A 22,885-nucleotide genomic window follows, 5' to 3' on the forward strand; every position below is an offset into this window, starting at 1 on the left:
GACAAAAATGCTTCAACAGGTTACTACAAACATATTTGAAACAAAGAAAGGTAGAAAGACTTAGCAAAGACATAGATGTAAAGAAGAACCAAATGGAAATATCAGAAGTAAAGAATACAATAACCAAAATAAAAAGCTCAGGGAGTGGGATCATCAGTGGAATGGAAGACAAAGCAAAGAATTAGTGGACAGAGAGAGATGAGAACTTTAGATATCTTCAGATATGTAGGACTATAACAAAAGAGCTAACATTTGGGACATCAGAGTTCAGAAAGGAGAGGAGAAAGAGGGTTGGACTGAAAAAGTATGAAAAGGAGTAATGGTGAAAACCTTTCCAAATTTATCAAAAAACATAAACCTATAATTCAAGAAACTGGATGATTCCCAAACAGGATAAACCCAGAGACATCTATACTAAGGTGCATCATAACTGAACTACTGAAAACTAAATGTAAGGAAAACACTTGAAAGCAGGCAGATAAAAATGACACCTTACCTGAAGGGAAAAACAATCTGAATTATGGTGTATTCCTCATCAGAAAACATAAAGGCCCAGAAAAGCAAGTGGCACAACATTTTCAACTGCTGAAAGTAAATAGCTGTAATTAGTGTCCTATAGCCAGCAAAAATACCCTTCAGAAATAAAGAAAAAATGAAAACATTCTCTGATGAAGGAAAAATATGAGAATTTGTCACCAGAACTATCCTAAAGGAATGACAAAAGGAAATTCTCTAAACAGAAAGTAAATAATAAAATGAGGACCTTTAGAACAGGAAGAAGTAACAGTATGAAAAAATATGAGTAAGTATAATAGGTTTCTCTTCTTAATTTTTGAAAAATAATGTTTTAATGATTCAAACAATATTATAACACTGTCCTTTTTTTAAAGTCCCAACTTTTATTTTATTTATTTTTTTAATGTTTACTTTTGAGAGAGAGACTGCATGCACACACATGTGGAAGGGGCACAGAGAAAGGGAGACAGAGGATCTGAAGTGGGCTCTGCTGACAGCAGAAAGCCTAATACAGGGCTCGAACTCACAAACCATGAGATCATGACCTGAGCTAAAGTTGGACACTTAAAACTGACTGAGCCACCCAGGTGCCCCTGTAATACTATCTTAGTGGTTCTGAATGAATATAGGGGGAATATTTAAAACAATTATATTATAAATGGGAGAGAATAAAGGAACATAAAGGGAGATAAAGCCTCTATTCTTCACTTGACCTGGGAAGGTGACATAGCTTGTGACAAGTTAAGTTTATATAATGTAATACCTACAGCAACCACAAAAAAAAAAGCTGTGCAAAGAGATATACTGAAAAATGCTATAGGTAAATCAAAATGGGATTTTTAAAAAGTCAGGTAACCCACAGGAAGGCATAAGAGAGAAAAGAGAAATGAAAAACAGAATGAAAAAACAGAAAAAAAATGGTAGCCTTAAGCCCTAGCATATCAACAATTACACTAAATGCAAACAATCTAAATACAATAATTAAAAAACAGAGATTTGCAGCATGGATTAAAAATCATCACTCTAGTATATGCTGCCTACACACACACACACACACACACACACACACACACACATCCCTTTAAATGTAATGATACAGCCAGATTGAAAATAATAGGCTGGAAAAAGTATTATATAAATATTAATCAAGAGAAAGCAGGAGTGACTAACATGAAATAGACCAACACCAATTACAACACCAATTACCACAATTTACTCAATATGAAACAGATATTTTGAATAGTCCTATAACTATTAAGGACATTGAATTAGTAATTTTAAAACTCCCAAGTAAGAAATCTCCAGGTTCAGATGGTTTTACTGGAGAATTTTACAAAATGTTTAAAGAAGAATTAACACTAATTTTATATAATATTTTCTAGAAAATACATGAGGATGGCACGCTTCCCAACTCATTTTGTGAAGCTAATTTTATGCTATTACTCAAACTCTACTAGGAACACTACAGATCAATGTCCCTCATGAATATAGATTTTAAAAATTCTTGAAAAAATTAGCATATAGAATCCAGCAATATGTTACAAGAATTATACACTATAACTACATGGGGTTAATTGCAGGGATGCAAACCTGATTCAATATTTAAAAATCTGTCAATGTAATCTATCATATTAACAGAGTAAAGAAAAAAATCACATGATCCTATCAGTTGGCTACAGCAAAAGCTTTGACAAAATTCAACACCCATTCATGATTTAAAAAAAAAAGCTCTCAGAAAATAGGAATATATAACTTCCTCAACTTGATAAAGAGCAGCTACAAAACAAAAATCTACAACTGACATTATCATTAAGACTTCATTTTTTCCCTCATAAATTAACAAGGCAAAGACGTTTGATTTATTTATTCAACATAGTCCTGGAAGTTCTATCCAGTGCAGTAAGACAAGTAAAGGAAACAAAAGGCTTACAGATTGGAAAATATTTTGGTACTACTGAGAAATAAAAACTTATATTCACACAAAAACCTTTATGTGAAACTTTATTCATAATAGCCAAACAAGGGGAAACAACCTAGATGTACTTCACTGGGAGAATAGTTAAACAACAATATCCTGTTATGGTATTGTGGTATAGTTTTGCAAGCTGTTACTAGTCAGAGAAACTGAGTAAAGGGTATGTAGGATCATGATGTATTATCTAAAGCAGAGTTTAATCTTTTTCTTAATGTTTATTATTTATTTTTGAGAGAGAGAGAAAGAGAGAGGGAGAGAGAGAGAGCGAGAGCATGAGTTGGGGAGGGGCAGAGAGAAAATAGAATCCCAAGCAAGCTCCGCACTGTCAGTGCAGAGCCTGACACAGGAGTCAAACTCGCGAACTGAACCATGAGATCATGACCTGAGCCAAAATCAAGAGTTGGACCCTTAATCAACTGAGCCACCTAGCAGAGTTTAATCTTAAAAAACTGGATTCTCTTAATCATCTCTATAAGTGTCAAATGTGATACTTAAGAAATTAATAAAACATTTATTCTCCACTTAAAAATCTATATCATTACTTATATATTCTACCAATTACTAAGGGAGATGTGTTAGAAATAATTCATTATGATTGGGAAGTGTGTGTTTTTCCTTTTAGGTCTGTCAATTTTTGATTTCTGTATTTTGAGTCTATATTGTTGCATGCAATAGAATTATTCAACCCTCTTGGTTGATTGAGCCTTTAATCACCATGGAGTGTCACTGTTTATATCTTATGATGCTTTTTGCCTTAAAGTCTACTTTGTCTGATTTTAGCATAGTGATGCTTTCTCTCTTTTGCTTGGTATTTGCATAGGATTTCCCTCTTATTCTTTTGCTTTAACATTTTCTGTATCCTAATTTTTAAAGGATATCTTATAAACACATATATGTTTCTATTTAATATAATATGAAAAATTTAATATTTTCATTGGAGTATCTTGTTCACTTACATTTAATGTAACCACAAATATATTTGAGTTTATACCTGCCATTTTATTTGTTCTATTTTCACACACTCTGTATTCTTTTTTCTCTTGTTTCTTGCCATCTTTTAGATTGAACAAATATTTTCATTATTCAATTTTCTCTCTCTTTATCTTGTTAATTATAAATTTATTTTGCTATTATTTTTAGTAGTTGTCTTAGACCATTCAACATACATCTTTGATTTATCAAAGTATAATATTAAACAGTACTTTTACCACTTTCCATACCATGCAAGGACTTTAGAATACTTTAACTCCATTTACCACATCGAATTTTTATGCTATTATTTTCACATTCTACATATATTTTACACCTCACATGATATTATAATTTTTCTCTTGGATAAATACATAGGAGTAGGATTGGTGGGTCATGTGGTATGTGTATGTTTACTTCTTTAAGAAACTGCCAAATTGTTTTCCAAAGTGACTCTACCATTTTGTGTCTCCACCAGCAATATTTGAAGGTTCCAATTACGCCACATCTTCATCAGCACTTGGTATTGACGGTCTTTTAAATTTTAGCCTTTCCAATAGGTACAGAGTAGTATGGTGGGGTTTTAATTGGCTTATCCTTACTGAGCAATTATCTGTTCATGCACTTCTTAGCCATTCTTCCATCTTCTCTGGTGAAGTGTGTGTTCAGAATTTTTGGTACTTTAGAAATTGGTTGCTTGCTTTTTTTTGTGGTTGAATTCTAAGAGTTATGTATATATTCTGTAATAGGACTTTGTCAGAAATATGATTTGCAATTTTTTTCCAGTCCATGGCTCACTTTTGGATTCTCTTAACAATGTATTTTGCAAAGCAAGATTTTTTAATTTTAATAAAGTTCAAATAAACATTATTTTCTTTGTGGATCATGCTTTTGTGGATTGTACTTTTAGTATCTAGAATCTCTTTGCCTAACGAAGGGTCGTGAAGATTTTCTCCTGTATTTCTACTAGAAGTTTAGTAGTTTCACATGATACATTTAGGTTTATGATCCATTTTGAGTTAATTTAGAAAAAAACATTTTGTTTTATTGAGATATAAGTCACATACCATAAAATTAACTTTTTAAAAGGTATAATTAATTGGATTTTAGAATATTCACAAGGTTATGCAACGATCTTCACTAGCTAATTCCACTAGCTAATTCCAGAGCATGTCATCATCTGAAAAGGAAACACTGGAGCCTGTTAGCAGTCTTGGACCATCGCCCCTCATCCAGCCTTAGGCAACTACTAATCTACTTTTTGTCCATATAGATTCCTTGACTTAGTGTAATATTTTCCAGGTTCATCCATTTTGTAGCAGGTATTAGTACTGCATTCCTTTTTATGGATTAATAATGTTTAATTATATGGATATATATACATTTTATTTATCCATTCATCATTCTATGGATATTTGGATTGTTTTCACTTGTTGGCTCTCATGAGTAATACTACTGTGAACACTGAACATTCATGTACAAGTGTTTGTGTGAACATATACATTCAGTTATCTTGGGTATGTAGCTAGGAGTAGTTGAATTAATTTTTATATAAGGTGGGAGGCATAGGTTGGGATTTTTGTTTTGTTTTGTTTTGTTTTTGTATACGGACGTCTAATTAATCCAGCACCATTTACTGAAATAGCTATCCTTTCTCCATTGGATTGTCTTTGACTTTTGTAAAATATCTGTTGATTTTTAGATTCTGTTTTGTTCCATTTGTCTGTGTCTTTTTGCTAATACCACATTTTTTTTTTTTTTTTTTACTATTTATTCTTTTTTGAGAGAGAGACAGAGCACGAGTTGGGGAGTGGCAGAGAGAGAGGGAGACACAGAATCTGAAGCAGGCTCCAGGCTCTGAGCTGTCAGCTCAGAGCCCAATGCGGGACTCCAACTCACTGACCATGAGATCATGACCTGAGCCGAGGTTGGACGCTTAACTGACTGAACCCCCAGGCACCCCCAGTCTGTATTTTTTTTACTGACCTATCAGTAGATAGGTTTCTAGTCCTCTCTTTAGCTGTGTCGTTTTTGCTGTCAAACTCATCTATCCAGTTCTTAATTTCAATTATTATATTTTTGTTTTAAAATTTCTACTTCAGGGGCACCTGAGTGGCTCAGCTGGTTAAGTATCCAACTGTTCATTTCAGCTCAGGTCATGATCTCATGGTCGTGAGACAGAGCTCTGCATAAGGCTCTGTGCTGAGGCTGGAGGCTGCTTGGGATTCTCTCTCTCCCTACCCCTTCCCCATCTTTCTCTTAAAGTAAATAAACATTAAAAAGAAATAAAATTTCTACTTGATTTTTTTCTACTTGATTTTTTTTTTTGGATAGATTCCAGTTTTTCACCAAAATTCTCTACTTGTAATTTGCTTTCTGAAATGTATTGGTGACATTGTATCTGATAATTCCCATATGAATCACCTGTAAATCTTTTTTATTATTTGGTTTTTCTCTGGTTTTTGTTCACTTGGGCTTGTCTCCTGGTAAGTCTGTAACTTTTGATTGAATGATTAACACTGTGGATAAAAAATTAAAGTGGAAGTTTGAGCTTGAATGTTACTTCTTCCAGAGAAGGCTTTCTTTTGTCTCAAGTAAGAGTCGGATCATCTTAATCTGATCTCAGATTGAGTTCAGGTTTCTGCTTCTGTGATGGTTCTATTTACGTATCCTAGAAGTAAGGTTAGCCCTCACTTTTAGGCTATAACTTATCAGGCATCCCAACTGAGAGCTGGGGTGTTTGCTAAGGTTCTTGACTTATGACAACCCAGAATTCTTTTTTTTTTTTTTAATCCTTAGTCCCAGGAGACTCCTGAATATCTACTCAGCTTCTGGGTCCCTCAGATATTTGCTTACAAATCTACAAATGCCTGCAAAAGAAAAATGTGGCCAGCTGTTAGGTTCACACGAGTATACTTCTTTTCTCTTGATATTCTTGGCCTCTCAAGTCTTCATTGTCCTGGAAACTTTTCTTTCTGTTGAAACTTGCTTTCCTAGCTGGGTGAAGATGTTGATATGATACAAGCTAATCCACCATATCCAGAAGCAAAATGGAGAGCATGGACCTTGGAACCCAAACTGTAGTATTCAAATCTCACTTCCATCATTTATGTGCCTGGTGATCATGAACAAGGTATTAACTTTTTTGAGCCTTACTTTTCTTATCTCTAAAGTAGTAATGGTAACAGTAGTTACCTTATAGGGATATTGTAATGATTAACAAATGCACATAATATATTTTAAAAATATATAATCTAATAAAATAAATATCTTAGAAGAGTGTCTGGAATCCAAAAAATGCTGTAATTGTTATTTGCTGTTATTATTTTTACTTGGTCTCCTTTCCAATTACTATTATTTTCCCTTGTATTATGTCATTCACACATCCTTAATAGTTGGCACTGGCTAGTAGATGAAGTCCAAATTCTATATATGCAGTTCTCAGCCTCGGAGAAGTATTAGAATAACCTGTGGTACTTTTTAAACTCTTAAGCCCCAAGTTGAACCAGGCCAATTACATTAAAATTTTTGAGGTGGGATACAGATATCAATCAGTATTTTTGGAAGAGCCCCAGGTTATTCTAATGTTCAGTGAAGACTGAAAACCTCTATTTTACTTCCTAGCTTTCAAGGTCCCTTAGAGTAGGGCCCCAACCTATCTTTTTAAAGAATTGTATGCATGTATTTATTTTTATAAATTTTTAAATGTTTATTAATTTTTGAGAGAGAGAGAGAGAGAGAGAGACAGAGTGCGAGTGGGAGAGGGGCAAAGAGAGATGGAGACACAGAATCTGATGCAGGCTCCAGGCCTCTGAGCTGTTAGCACAGAGCCTGACATAGGGCTCGAACCCATGACTGCGAGATCAGGACCTGCGCTAAGTTGGGCACTTAACTGACCACTTATTTATTTTTTTTTGAGAGAGAGAGAGAGAGAGAGAGAGAGAGAGTGTGTGTGTGTGTGTGTGCATGAGCAGGGATGAGAAGCAGAGGGAGAGAGAGAAAACCTTAAGCAAGTTCCATACTTAGACTGGAGCCTGACCTGGGGGCCCTTCCCTGCTTCCCAACGTGGGCAATCTCTTGTAGCGTGCCAATCTACTCAAGGTACGGACTTTCACCTGCATAATCTCTTATATAAAGCATGAGGCTCAAAGGCTGATGTTTTTTCTCCTCCGCCTCCCTTCGTAGTGGAAGTGGACACCCAAGAATGTGCTTATGTCCTTGTGTCCTCCCTCTTGGCTTTTATCTCTTTACTGTAACTTGGATCTGTTTCATGGTAAGTTTTGATTTTTTTTTTTTTTTTGTTCTTTCCGCTTCTCCTTCCCAGACCTTCCTTTCACCTTTCCTTGTCCAAGACTAAGCCAGCCTCCACTTCTGCTTAGAAACATACTATTTATTTAACTGGCCTTGTCAACTGATAGCATGGCACAGTAGCTAATTTCCAGTGATAGGGCTTGAGAAACCTTTCTGCCCTGAGGAGCCAACATTGATCAACATCGTGCTCATTCTTACCTCTACTCCTTTGTTTGTGCTTTGCTCTCTACCCAGAGTATCTCTTACCCTTCCCCTTTCTCTGCCAATTTTAAATCTCTCCAGTATTCATGTTTTACTTAGTCCATGAAGCCCACTCAACATCTCCAATGCACACTATTCTGCCATCTATGTCACATTCCTCCTGCTCACCTTGTCTATTCTACACTATTGTACCTCAAAATTATATACTGCCCTCCAATAGAGGACCTAGGGACACAGCAGGAATTTAATACTTAATATTTGCTTGTTAGACTCATGTGAAATTGATGGAAAGAAGCCTTAGCTCAAAATTCCCTAAATCGATTTCTCCTTTCCCCAAAATAATAATAACAACGACAACATCAAGAATTGGTAGGAATAAGGTAGAGAATCCCATTCATTCTCTCTTCCTGCATAACAAATTCTCACAGTTGTAGCAGCTTAAAACCACACCGTTTATTGTCTCACAGTTCCAGAGGTCATTAGGTCCAGGTGGCTTGGCTGGGTTCTCTGCTCAGGATCTCACAAGGTCAAAATCAAGATATTGGCCAGGCTGAGATCTTATTGGAGGCTCTGGGGAAGAATCAAGCTCATTCAGGTTTTGGCTATTTCAGGTCCTGGGAGCTTTAGGACTGAGGTCCCCTTCTTCTTGGGGGCTGGGATGGGATGGGGTGTCTCTCTCAGGTCCTTCCATGTGGCCCCCTCTATCTTAGCAACAGAAAAATTCCTCTAGGTTCAATTCCCCTCACACTTTGAATCTGATTTCTTTTTCTGCTACCAGAGGGAAAAAACTCATTGCTTTCATGTTTTTAAATTTAGGTTTATTTATTTATTTTGTGAGAGAGAGAGCAAGAAAGTATAAGCAGAGGAGGGGCAGAGAGGGGGGGTGAAGAGAGAATCCCAAGCAGGCTCCACACTGCTGGTGCAGAGCCAGACTTGGGGCTCGAACTCACGAACTGTGAGATCATGACCTGAGCCAAAATCAAGAGTCAGAACTGACCAAGCCACCCAGGTGCCCCTGAAAACTCATTGCTTTAAGAAAGTCTCATCTGATGGGTTAAGCCTACAAGATTATCTCTGTATCTTAAGGTCAGCTGATTTGGTCTTTAATTATATCTGTAAAAGCCCTTCATAGCACCAGCACCTGGATTGGTGTTTGAATAACCAGGGGATGGAAATCTTGGAGAGCTATCTTCAGAGTTCTGCAGCAGTGATGGAGCAGGAAGCCAGACAACCAGTAAGAAAGCAACCGCTGAAATCCAATGGACCAATGCTTTGCAGAGTGAAAAGCACCTTAAGGATCAGCTAGTCCAGCCCTGTTTTTTGCCTGATGGGCAAAAAACTAAGACCCAGAGAGGGGAAAGGAATTCATAATTCATCTTCCACAAATCCACCCAAGGCCAGACACTGTATTAAATGTTTATGGAGAATATAGAGATAAATAAGATTGAGCATCTGCCTTTAGGATTTTACTACCCACATGCCCACGGCCCGTGGAATCTAGTTTTCCTTTAGAAAATAGCCTGTTTTTAGGGGCACCTGAGGGGCTTAGTCGGTTAAGCACTGACATCAGCTCAGGTCATGATCTCTCAGTTCCTGGGTTTGAGCCCCATGTTGGGCTCTGTGCTGACAGCTCAGAGCCTGGAGCCTTCCTTGGATTCTGTGTCTCCCTCTCTTTCCCTCCCCTACTCACATTCTGTCTCTGTCTCTCGCTCAAAAATAAATAAACATTAAAAAAATTTTTTTAATAAAAAAGAAAATAGCCTATTTAACCCTTGGAGACTCTAGAACTATGTACTAGAAAGGGACCTCAGAGATAAAATATTCCAATGTTTTCCCAAGTAGAACTGATAACTTTAGGTGACATGTAGACCAACATTTTAATTGTGTTTCTGGCAAATGACACTGTTTCCCCTGCATTACAGCGATGTAAAGGTTTTTTTTCTTCCTCCCTCTTTTCCTCTCTTTTTTCCTATCTTTACCTTGTGTGAAGACACCTACTGTGTGGAGACAATAGAATATGATGCTTAAAACATTTGGGCTGTGGAAATTAGAGAAAGCTGGATGTTGAGCCTGGGTTCTCCTACTTGGCAACGCTTGACTTAAACTCTGAGTCTCCTATTCTCATTAGTTAAGTAAAGATAAATATGTCATTATGGGGCGCCTGGGTGGCTCAGTCGGTTAAGCGGCCTACTTCGGCTCAGGTCGTGATCTCGTAGTCCATGAGTTCAAGCCCCGTGTCGGGCTCTGTGCTGACAGCTCAGAGCCTGGAGCGTGTTTCAGATTCTGTGTCTCCCTCTTTCTCTGACCCTCCCCTGTTCATGCTCGCGCGCGCTCTCTCTCTCTCAAAAATAAATAAATGTTTAAAAAAAGATAAATATGTCATTTAAGTGATATCACGTGTGTAAAGTGCTTAACAGAGTGCTATCACTGTGTGAGGATTCAATAGGTTAGCTATTATTAAAATGAGCTCTATTCTGGTTTACAGGGAAGGGGGGGGCGGTTTCTGCTAAGGGCAGCCAGGCCTGGTTTTCCTTGATCTCTCTGGGAAGTGGGGAGCAGTGTTGGAGGGGGTTCTTGTACCTCTTCCTCTCCTCTTTTGAGGGCATGGAGAGGTGCCTGAGATGTGACACTTTTTAGGGGGAGAGAGGAAATGGATACAGAGAATAAAGGAGAATAATGCAGGGTGCCTGTGGGAATTATTCATTCTTTGGAGAAACAACAAACATGGATTGAGCACCAGCTCTTCCCTTCTGGGAAGGAGCAACTTCAGTAACCCCACCCAACCCCCACCCCTTGTGTCTCCACACCAAGCCTTCTCTCAAGTCATTCTTGACTCATTCCCCCAGGAATTTGTCTCCCTCTCTTTATTCAGAGACTTGTTGAATCCTCTCCTCTAGGAAGGTTTTTTTTGGTTTTTGGTACTAAAAATTATTCAAGGTGGCTCTGTCAGAGGAGGGGAATGGAGCTAAGGATGGAGACTTTGGATGGTCAAAGGCGCCAGGTGACTTGGCAGTGGGTGAGGGAGGAGCATCAGAAAGAAGATGGGAGAGACTCAGAAAAACTTACTAGATCATGCCACCCAGGCTAGCCTCTGAATGTGCCGGAAACTGCTTAGTGTATGCCACCAGTGGAAGAAGTTTTAGGCATTGCAACATCCTGGTGGCGGAGGTATTTTGTCAAGAGCTAAAGAGAGAACCTACAGATAGGTGCCTATTCTGCCAGTACATGGGGCGGGCATCTGCCAGCAGTGAGACAAGCCCCCTGAAGGGATACAGAGTTGGAAAGGAGACTGGGTGGGGGTGGGGTAAGGAAGGGGATTGGCGTGGTAGGGAACAGTTTTAAACATTTGGTGCTACTTAAGTTATGAGGTAAGTTATGTAGGTCTTTCATTTTTTTTAGATTTATTTATTTTGAGAGAGACAGAGATAGAGTGAGTGGGGGAGGGGTGAGAGAGAGAATCCCAAGCAGGCTCTGTGCTGTCAGCACAGAGCCCCACACGGGGCTTGAACTCACAAAACTGTGAGATCCTGATCTGAGCGGAAAGCAACAGTCAGAGGCTTAACCAACTGAGCCCCCCAGAAGCCCCAGTCTTTATGAGCCAACTGACCATGTTTCTCCTGAGCCAATGCAGAAGCAGTTTGTGAGACTCTGTGATTCGGAATGCCTCTGAGCCACTTCCTCGCTTAGGGAGCAAGAACAAATAACATGAGATTTAAAATAATAATAATTTTACACAACGCAGGAAAATAGGTCTTTCAACTCTACTGGTGGGAGTACAAATTTGCCCAGTCTTTTTTAAGGTATTTGGACAGTATGAATCAAAAGTCTTAAAAATGTTTATGCATTTTGATGCAGAAATTCTACTTCTAGGAACATATTCTAAAGAAATAGTTGGACAGTTGTACAAAGCTCTGTGAATAACGGCATTCATTATAGTTTTGTTCACAATAGTGGACAACTGAAAACAACCCAAATTTTCAGCAGTCATGGAGTAGATGTTAAATGGGGCTACCTTCATGGAATACTATGCAGCTATGAAAAAGACACTGCTGCTCCTCCATATTTATTCATATAGGAAGATGTTTATAACATTTCAAGTGTGAAAAGCAGGTCCCCAGAACTATATTCACTATGATCTTATTTTTATAGATAAAACTATAGCCATTTATTTCAGTAATTTTTTTTCTCCCAGACCATTATTTTATTGAAGATGACTTTATGCTGAGACTGCACCATGAGGAGGCCCAGTTTTACACAAGGTCACTGCCACAGAGCAGTTCATTACTAAGGTGTTGAGATAGAGGCAGAGTACATAAATTACTTTGCATAGTGTCTGACACATAGTAGGTGCTTAGAGGTAGAAAGTCTCTTAAACTGTTCAAGAGAATCTTTGTCTAGCATCTGACTTTGGTTCAGGTCATGATCTCTTGGTCCATGGGTTAGAGCACCGCCATCAGGCTCTGTGCTGACAGCTCAGAGCCTGGAGTCTGCTTTGGATTCTGTGTCTCACTCTCTCTCTGCCCCTCCCCTGCTCACACTCTGTCTCCCTCTCTTTCTCAAAAATAAATAAACATGAAAAAATTTTTTAAAAAACTGGCAGAGTTCTGTGCCAGAAAGTATATAGTTGTTATGATCTCAATTTTGAAAAAAAAAAAACAAAAAACATCCACCCATACAAAAACTCTCTTAAGATATAAACAAACAAACAAATAAAAACCCCAAAATGGTAACAGTGTTTAAGTAATGTTGGATTAAGGGGGTGATTTTTATGTCTGTTTTTGCTTTTTTTTTTAAATTTATTTATTTTTTCAACGTTTTTTATTTATTTTTGGGACAGAGAGAGACAGAGCATGAACGGGGGAGGGGCAGAGAGAGAGGGAGACACAGAATCGGAAACAGGCTCCAGGCTCCGAGCTGTCAGCACAGAGCCCGACGCGGGGCTCGAACTCACAGACCGCGAGATCGTGACCTGGCTGAAGTCGGCCACTCAACCGACTGCGCCACCCAGGCGCCCCTGTTTTTGCTTTAATACACCCAACCCCACGTGATAGAACAGACTGTCTTTATTACTGTCTTTCTCTTCACTCAAAGTTAAAAAAAAAAAAAGACTTTAATTACTGATATAAAGTAAAACAATTACTTGTTGGTTGGCTGAGAATTGTTAGAAATTAATAAATAGTTTGGAAATTATTTAGTAAATTCTAATTACTTAGCAAAAGTAATTAAAATATTTATAAGTGAACACCCATAAAACACCAAGAAAATACATTACTCAATAAATGGTTTAATTAGTATTTCATTACTAGAAATTAATCTCAGTAACCAAATATTACTACAAATTACATGTAGGATGGACAACTTATTTTACTGCTATTAATGATTTCAATTACGAAGTTTGTGCTAGTCTAATTCCCTCCTGCTTCTCCCACCCGCCTTCTGCACCCACCCAGGAGAGTTCTCACTTCTCACACACTGGGCCTGAGGGTGTTTGGGGCTGGTCTGACACCTTCCACATTGTTGGGAATCCCTAGATTAACAATTTCTCTCAGCTTATTTCCCGGTTGTCTTGCTGAAATACTGGCCCTGGGTGCTTCTTAATCAGCTAGAATCAGACTCCAGGGGCTGGTGGGCTTCTTCTCACAGATATACATTCCTCTAGGGTCTTCTAAATCACTCGGCTACAAGGCTCGACTCCCTCCCCATGCCTGTGCCAAGGCCACTCTGGCACTGGCTTGTGTTCTCCGTTAGGTGCTCAAGTTGGTGGAGGGTGGGAGGGTGGGGGGACCCAGCTACTGCTAAGTCATAAAAGGACAACTACATGCAGGTTAGAAAAAGGAGACTTTCTTCCAGGCAGATGCAGTCACACACTGGGGTGGATTTCAGTTTCCTCAGGAGCAAACTATGAGACTCAAGATTTGTGTATACTAGTCTTATTGGGGAGTGTTCTCAGGAACAACCACTTAAGTGGGGGGAGGTAGGACTGGGCAGACATCACTCAGCAGCCCCATGGGAAGCTCTGAAGCTGGGATGATTCTTCAAAAATGTCCTGCATTGAGGCAAGGATGGGGGTGCAGGCCTTTGTCATTTCAAATGACCAGGCATCAGGTCAGACATCACTCTGGGTAATGACGTGCCTCTCTTTGGCTGAGGTCAAGTCCTGGAGAGGGACTCCAGCTCTTAACAGCCAATGCTCACAGCAGCTGGAGGAAGGAGTGCCTCCATTCGGAAGGAGGAGTTTACGCAGCTTGGGTCCTGCACACCCACACCTGGAGGCCCTTCTGGGGTGGCTTGAGGCCAGGAGTTGAATGGGCCTGAGCTGTCCCATTGTTCTTCTGGGGCTGCGAGGAGTCTTACCTCTGGAGTTGGGGTGGACCCCTACTTAGCTATCAGCTGATGTTTATGCTTAACCTATAAGCTTCATGAGGGCTCGTCCATGTCTCACGGTATTCTCTGAATTTAACAGTTTGTGGCAAAATTTTTGTGGCAAAAATTAGTATTTGCTGATTGAATCTACAGTAGTAAAGACAAACTGTCACCCAAATGCATTAATATATAAGCTGTGATGCACTTGACAAAGGGAAATACAGAGAATCTGATATAGGAGGGGTCAGGGAAGCTTCCCCAAAGAAATGACACTTGAGCTGAGAACCAAGGAATGGGTAAGAGTGACCCAGGCAAAGTTAGGTGGGGTGGGCTGCTTCCCAAGCCTTCCCCTGGAAAGGCATTCACTCTGCCTGCTGCTAAGCCTGTCTCTTGGGTGTAGACAAAGAGGACCTGAGAGGTCACACTCACTGAATTTCTCCTGTTATCTGCTGCGGAAATGTATCCTTTGTCCTTATCACAGCCTTATCTTGTGTAACATTGTTGTGTCAGAGAGCTTTTTTGCCAGACCTCAGCTCAGCCACAGAGGGATGAATTTGCCTGTACCTGGCAGGTGCTCTCTGGAGCGCGAGATACAGACGAGATGTCCCAGCTGGAGGTGGTGATCACCCTGTACTGCCCACAGGGCGTCACACACGTGGATGCCACGTATTGTAGAGGACCCAAGACTGGTAGCAACTGTGCTACACACATCTAAACCCCTGTTTCCTATTTGTCCTTCTCCTCATCCTGCCCACGCCTTCGCCCCTGTCTCGGGTAGTCTCCAGATTGCTCACTGCGCAGGATTGTACGCGGCTTGTTTCTCCTCCACGCATGCGCACGTGGCCTCCTTTCTCTCCTGAGGACCACTCCACCCACAAAATCCACCGGAGGCCCTTCCCTGGAACTCTGCCTGGCAACTCCAGATCATACTAGGCTTACCCCTGTGTGGATTTCTACAGCCCTCAGCTGTAGATTCTTTAGGGCAGAGACTGTTTTAGAAACCCTGGGCATGATAGCATGCCTCCGTGCTAGCGAGCCAGGAGGTTGGGGAAAGCCTGGAGAAGTCAAACCCTGAAAGAAGATCCGGTATGTGTGTCCCTGCCACAGTGGTCTGGTTGGTGGCCGGCAGTGTTGACGGTGGGCTGGATGATATCTGGTGGTGTCTTGGCTAGGCACACTGTGAGGGTTGCCATAGGCCTGGCTTCTGCTGGTGGTGGCAGGACTTGGAGGGAGGGAGGGAAGGGGGGAGGAAGATGGAAAGTTCATGTTTATCACGCCTGGAACTTTGCCTGCCTTGTCCTTAATCAGTCCACAGCTAATTAGCCACCTCCTTCCAGCTCACCAGAGCACCATTAATCACCTCGTACAAAGCAGAGTCAGCTGGGCTTTCTGCTCTGGGGAATCCCGGGTGGGCCCTTCTTGCCTGGGGTACTGAGAGGGCCGAAGGAAGGCAGGAGCTCCTCTGGGAGGGTTCCTGGGGTTGTCGGGCAGGGGCCCTGGGGCCCAGTACCTCCTGGGAAGATTGTAGGAGGAAGCTTCAACATTCCAATTTTGTTCGAGGAGATAATGTCTGAGCTGCAGACCAGAGGCTCACTTCCCCAGACTCCCTTGCAGGGAGGGAAGGCATATGACACAGTTCAGACTAACAGGGCATAAGCTGAAACCTTCTAGGGCTCTAGGAAGGCTTTTGCTTTCCTGATAAAAGCCATTGGATGCTGCTCATGCTGTCCTTTCTTGCTCTTTCTCCTTTCTGCTTTGAATGCAGACTTGAAAGGCTGGAACCACAGCAGCCATCAGCCTCCACAAGGGAAAGACCAAGAGAACTGTAATAATATCAGCTATGAGCTGGCAAACCAAGGCCAGTAACCATCCAACGTCTGGAGTCCTGTCAGGTGAGAATGATGAAGCTCTAGCCCACTGTTGTGGGCTGCACTGCAGCAGCTGCAAGTAACTGCAAGTAACAATACTTGCAGACTTGCAGCTGAACACCATTCTAACCAGGGGAACTCAGAGGGTGGAGGCCTGATTGCAGAGATGCCCATGGTACCGGGAGTAATCCAGACATTTCTGGGCCTCACTAGCCAGTGGGCATGAGTGAGGTTATAGTACCTAATGTCACTAGCTCCGTCCCACCTCCAGTCCTTCATCCTTGAAAGCCTCATTCTCTAACCCCTTTTAGTCACCTGTGTTATTAAGAAAGTATCTGGGTGTGACATTGATATATCAGTCATGTTAACTTTGTGTAATGGAGTTCCTAGTAAGGCAAAATTAGATTTTCCAGCAAATAAGTAATGCCTTTTTTCCTAGTTAAGGAACTCTGAGGTAAATAGGCAAACATATTGCTTTGGACGGGTGCCTGACTGGCTCAGTCAGAAGAGCATGTGGCTCTTGATCTTGGAGTCATGAGTTCGAGCCCCATGTTGGGTGTAGCGATTACTTAAATCAATACATGTAAAAAAATTGCTTTTGAAAAAGGGCGCAACAAGGAATACTGTGATTCTAAGAAGGTTTTGGTGTACAAAGGTGGGAGTATTTGTATATGGGCCAAATAGCCTCTTGGGAGGACTGGAGTAAAGACTCTAACTGACCCTTCCCTTTTGGGTTTCAGATTACTAGATTAGTTTCTGATGACCTGAGTTGGGCTCCTCTGAGATCCCTTAGCAGGAAAAGATAGAAAGGACCCCCGGGGGAAACTCACCATCAGGAAATGGGGTATGTGAAGAGGTGAATCAAGCTAACATCAGAGCCTAGATGTTTTTTAGGGGGCGTGCTGGTGTCCACCTAGTAGGTGGCCAGGCAGAAACCCTTCTGACCCAGACACGCCTGCAGTGGTCATGCTGTGGGAACACAATGGCTGAAAATATGAGTGTGAAGTAAAAGAATTGCACCTTGGAGCCAAGTGTGGGGCCCATGTGTGCTGTGCGTGTCCAGGGGTTGGAGGAGCAAGGGCAGCACTAAGTTGTGGGTATGGTGTCAAAAACTGTACAGGACCTGTTTTCAACAGTGACCCCTTGTGGCAGCAGACTGCTATGACTCTTCAGTTCTGTCTGCCTGGCTTTTAGAGACAGGTGCTGATGTACTAAGGATCTCCAGTTCTTGGACAGTTACCAAAAGGTGAGAGGAGGAACACTCCGAGCTAGAGAGGTAGGGTAGCATAGTGGTTAGGAGGATGGACTCTGGCATCAGACAGCTGGGGGTCACGTTTCTGCTCTTATCTTGTGCACAAGTCTGGTTTCAAGTGCTGCTGACCTGTGCAGTCTCACAGGAGCCTTAAATAAGCCCCACACTTGACTTAATGCTTAGTGCCTTGAAAGTCTTAATAATTTTGAATAAGCCTCCCCATCCCCTGCCACCGTGTTTTCATTTTGCACTGGGCCCTGCAAATATGTAGCCAGACCTGCTTGGGCAAATTACTTTACTTCCCTATGCCTCAGTTCCCCCATCTGTAAAATGGCTAAAAAAATTACCTGCCTCAGCTTTGTAAGCATTGAGTTATATACATAAAGTACTTAGAAAAGGATCTGGCATTGTAGTAAGCTCTATGTGTTAGCCATTTTTTTAATTCCTATTAATTCAGGCAGATGAAGACTTGAGCAATTAATCTGCAAAATGCAGAGATGTAAGTATGTGTGGGCATCAAGTAGTGAAGCATATCAGATCGAGCACATGGGGGAACAATGTAAAGAGAGGAAAATGTGACCCCTGGACTGACTTCTTTCACAAGATGAGATGCCTCATCAAGCCCACATCCATCTGGGTCCACAGGGCTGACAGGGGAGGAGGATACCGAGGTCTGAGAAGGGTGGAGTCAAGGCTAAGCTCCCACTGCAAGGATGGCAGCAGAAGTTGGGCATGGCTCGGAGGGGCAGGCTGGGACACCTTCTGGATGGTGCCTGCTATCTCCCCACAGGGTCAGGCTGCGAGGCAGGCTGTCATCAATGCAGGCCCCATTTCCTGTCCTCTCAGATGTGACACACCATTAGGGAAGGGTGACCCGGTTCCAGCCTTCCCTCCAGCCTGGGGCCCATCATTGCATTTACAGGACCAGGTCAGAGGATATGAGGTTGTGGGGTGCTTTATTATTATGATTATTCTAAAGAAACTTACCTATTGACAAGTAACATATACACAAAAAGAAGAGCAATTATAAGTGCCCAGCTCAATGGATCCTCTCAAAGTGAACATACCCAGTTCAAGAAATAGGGCATCCCAGAAGTCCAGAAAGCAGTCAGTCACCCCCTCCTTCCCCAGTCAGCTAGGTAGCTACTCTGCATCTCAGTTTTTAAAACCATTAGGTTGCACTTTTCAGGGCACCTGGGTGGCTCAGTTGGTTAAAAGTCTGACTGTTGCTTTTGGCTGAGGTCATGATCTCCCAGTTGGTGAGTTCAAGCCCTATATTAGGCTCTGTGCTGACAGCATGAAGCCTGCTTGGGATTCTCTCTCTGCCCCTCCCCTGTGTGCATTCTCTCTCTCTCTCTCTCTCAAAAATAAATAAACTTTAAAAGAGGACATTAAAAACAGATTTCACTTTTCAAATTTTTTTTTATTTTGAGAAATTTCCAATCTACAAAATAAATTGGAAAAATAGAATAGGAACACATGTATACTTACCTAGATATACTGATTGTTAACATTTTGCCTCATATTCTCTTGTCTTTCTGTCTTTTGTCCTCAGAATCTACATGTGTGATTTTCAGAACTATTTGAGAGTTATTTTCAAACATCTTGGCACTTTATCCCTAAATATTTAAGCACATGTCTCTTAAAAACTAGGACATTTATACAGTGTAATTATCACACTCAAGAAATTTAAATTACTATGCTACTATTATATAGTATATAGCTGATATCTATATCTCCCTAATTGTCCTAATAATGGTCCTTATAGATATATGTTTTTAAATCTATAATCTAAACCTGGAAAACATTTTGCATTTAGCTATATGTCTCCTTAGTTTTCTTTAATCTAGAACAGTTCCTTTATCTATCTATCTATCTATCTATCTATCTATACCTATCTTTTGGTCTTTCATGACTGACATTTTTGAAGAGTACAGGCAAGTTTTCTAGAATGTCTCTGAATTTGGATTTGTCTGATTGTTTCCTCATGACTGAATATTGTTTGAACATTCTTGGCAAGAATGCTACATGAGTTTTATTATTGTGTATTTATTCTTTACAATTAATTTATTATTAATAATAGTGGCTGTAATTTATTGGGTGCCCATCATGTGATGTGGGGATTACTATGTCCATTTTATAGGCCAGGTCACTGAGGCAGAGAGTGGCCAAGTACTTTTCCCAAGGTCACATAGTGAGGGGAAGTGCCAGGATTTGGTCTGTCTCTACTGCCCATGCTCAAAATCATTTTTTTTTTTAAAACAACAACTGATAATCAGTTTAATAAAAAGTTTGACTTAAGCATCTGCAATGGTGACTTCAATCTTGACTCCTAGCTCAATACTGATAGAAGTAATCTGCTTTAACAATCTCAGAAGGACTGTGTAAATTAATGAGTCACTTGTGGATCCTCATCTGAAAACGATCTGAAGTCTTTACCATGAGTTTTTCTTGTGGTGATTCTCAGAGGCTTGGTGGACATTTGAACTTGTCCTTTCCCTTTAGATTCTTTCCTTTTGCACCTCTGATCAAGTCAGTACATACCTTCTCTAAAGATTTTATGTTGTGGCTAGTTAGAGTAATTTTCACTGGCGAATCCCCACCTCTGGTTCCATGATGTCTTCTGGATGTCTTTAAAAGCCATGGCTGCAGCGGGGCTTCCTGACTGACTTGTTCCTGGGAGAGAACAAACAGTGAACAGTCAGGAGCAGAAGTGGGGCGCCCAGAGCTCCGCTTTAGCTGTGACCATGTCTTCCTCAAAAAGAGCACTCAGAATTGGTTCTGGCCACTGACTTGAGGCTGTGCCCTGGCTGTGCCAGAGGAGCCTGTCTGTGGCATCTCAGAGGAGCACGCACAGGGCTCTTCCTTCATGGGAGCTGGTGCTGAGGTGGGCACCTCTGTCTGTGCAGGAGAGGTGAAAACATGTCAGACCCAGAGCTGATGGGCAAGTCAAAACTGCTAGTTAAATGGCTTTAAAGTAGTGGCCATTTATAAGTTAATGAAAGAGAAAATAGGCACATTATACATACAGATTTGTCCTTAATGAGGGGAAAAGGCGTTGTTTACTGATGTTCAGTTCTAATTATCCATGCACAAGGCTAGCTTTTTCCCAGCAGTGCAGCGTGCCCCCGCTCTCCTATCTTCTACCATGTTCCTTTAACCCCTTCAGTGCCCAGCTGGGTAGTGACTCATCCCTCAAAGCACCAGTTTCCAGTGCTGGCTGAGTAGCCAATTTCTGACTCAGTCTGCTGGGACCTTTGACCCTGAGAAAGGCCCGGCAGCTGTTTATGTCCTCTGCTGTCCGCAGCTGGGTGCCAGATGGGGGACAAGGCTGCCAGGGCCCTCAGGGCAACCACCCTTGGAAGAGGCAGAGCTCAGGGATGGCTGCTTTTCTGGGGTGGAGGCTTCTGGGTAGCAGGAAGGACCCAACAGATGAGGGAGATGGAAGGAAGGAGTTGCAAGCTGGGGACTCCCCAGGAAGTAAGGGCTTAGGAGCATCAGCCACCGATACCACCCCATGTAGTTTCTCTGAAACTGTCAAGAAGGAAGGGGCTCCCTTGGGAAAGGTGAACAGTGGGGTATACCCCAAGCACACCTCTCACCATCGCTGAGGTCATGCCTGTTCATTTCTCACTTAGCATAAACACACCTGAGGTCACCTGGATAAACAGATAACGCCTCATCACCCTATAAGCTTCCCCCTGAGTCTCCATGTCCCAGCTGCTAGATGTTGCTTGTCCTCCATGGGGACATAAACTAGCAACACGGATGAGTGGGACACGCCTGACTATTGTCAAAGTGAGGTCACACAGCCTGTTCAGCTTGGGAAATCAGTGAGGAGAGAAGAAGGTGCAGGGGCTATACACTGGAGGCAAGGTGGAGGAAATGGCTAAATGGACCCCAACCACAATGCCCCCTCCAGGGGCACATTTGAGCTGTCTTTAGGAGCCTAGGCTGGGAAGGAATTTGGCTTTCCCTTGAACTTTCTGGGTGAGTTAAAGGTAGCAGTTCTAATTTGCTAACGCTCAGAGTACCTTCATCACTCTGCACTGGGCGGTGGATGTCCAGGAAAATGTGCCTGGGGACTCCCCACAGGTTGTTGTATGGGTGGTGGCAAAAACATTACCTCCACGGGGCGCGTGTGTACCTCAGTTGGTTAAGAGTCCACCTTCGGCTCAGGTCATGATCTTGCGGTCTGTGGGTTCAAGCCTCACGTTGGGCTCTGTGCGGACAGCTCAGAGCCTGGAGCCTGCTTCGGATTCTATGTCTTCTTCTCTCTTTACCCCTCTCACACTTGAACTCTGTCTCTGTCTCTCAATAATAAATAAACATTAAAAAAAAACAAAACAAAAACCATTACCTCCATGACCACTAGACAAGAATCCATGGAGTGACCCCACAACCTAATTTTGAGGGTTTGAGAAAAGGAGGTGCTTCATGATTGATTAAAAAGGAAGCTGAACAAAGCCAATAAATTTGAAAATTTAGATAAAATGGACAAAGTCCTAGAAAAAACACAAGGTATCAAAATTGACAAAAGAATAGAAAGCCTAAGTAATCTTATAACTATTAAAGAATATGAATGCTTCATTAAAGATCTCCTTACAGGGAAAATGCCAGGCTACAACTGCACTTCTTCCTTTGGCAGTTATTGGGCATTTGCTGCTATTAAAGCCACACATTTGATCTGTGTTCACCTTCTTATGCCTATTTTCAGCACTCTGCTGAGATAAGGAGTTATGCTGGAATCCTCTTTCCCATCCTTAACCCAGAAGAGATGTCATGCAGCATCCTTTCCATAAATACCTCCTATTTATTTGATGCTTTGAGTGGGAAGCCAGAAGAAATTTTATGAGAACATTAAGGGTCTCTGTGCTAAGCAAGTCACCTGTATTGATCTTATTTAATGTGCGTAAACATAATGCAAGAGAAACGTTATTATTCCCATCTGAGGTTCAGAGAAGTGGCCTGACTTTTCCAAGTCACAGAGTTAGTGAGAAGGGAGAAAGGAAGCTGGAGCCTAGGGTCATCTGACTCCAAAGTCTATTGCTCTCCTGCTGTGCCACACTGCTGCCCAGAACAAGCCTGCTCCTTCGTCAAGGAAAAGAAGATCATGACTGAACCCTCTCCATACCCAGACTCCATCTCCAGCTGTCAACATTAAGGTCAGAATTCCATGTCCCTCCCATCCTGATTATATAATGCTCAGGAGTTTCTTCAGTTGGTGAATGACCCTCTTACATAGCAGCCCCCAGAACTGAACCTGGCATTGAAAGGCATGGTTGGCTATTCTGTTTGTCTATTGCCAGGTTAAAAATTATCCCAAACTTAGTGGTATAAAACAGCCATATATTATGCTTATAGACTCTTGGGGTCAGCAATTTGAATAGGGTACAGCATGGATGCCTTGTCTCTGCTCCCAGTGTATGG

The 22,885-nt window shown here is 41.6% G+C and overlaps 2 long non-coding RNA genes across 2 annotated transcripts in view; one reads left to right on the forward strand and one right to left on the reverse strand.

The window, feature by feature from the left end:
- Window positions 1-22,885, forward strand: part of LOC131492873 (uncharacterized) — a 112,388-nt gene that overhangs the window by 58,600 nt on the left and 30,903 nt on the right. The window contains exon 4 of the long non-coding RNA XR_009252321.1: window positions 16,101-16,227. This is a non-coding gene — a long non-coding RNA (uncharacterized LOC131492873). The remainder of the gene's footprint in view (window positions 1-16,100; window positions 16,228-22,885) is intronic.
- On the reverse strand, window positions 13,744-22,112 carry LOC131492872 (uncharacterized). The gene is made up of 3 exons (XR_009252320.1): window positions 21,582-22,112; window positions 19,895-20,131; window positions 13,744-15,539 (listed from the first exon to the last, which is right to left on the reverse strand). It is a non-coding gene; the product is annotated as an uncharacterized LOC131492872 (long non-coding RNA).

This window comes from Neofelis nebulosa, chromosome 13, assembly GCF_028018385.1.
Source record: "Neofelis nebulosa isolate mNeoNeb1 chromosome 13, mNeoNeb1.pri, whole genome shotgun sequence".
Lineage (NCBI taxonomy): Eukaryota > Metazoa > Chordata > Mammalia > Carnivora > Felidae > Neofelis > Neofelis nebulosa.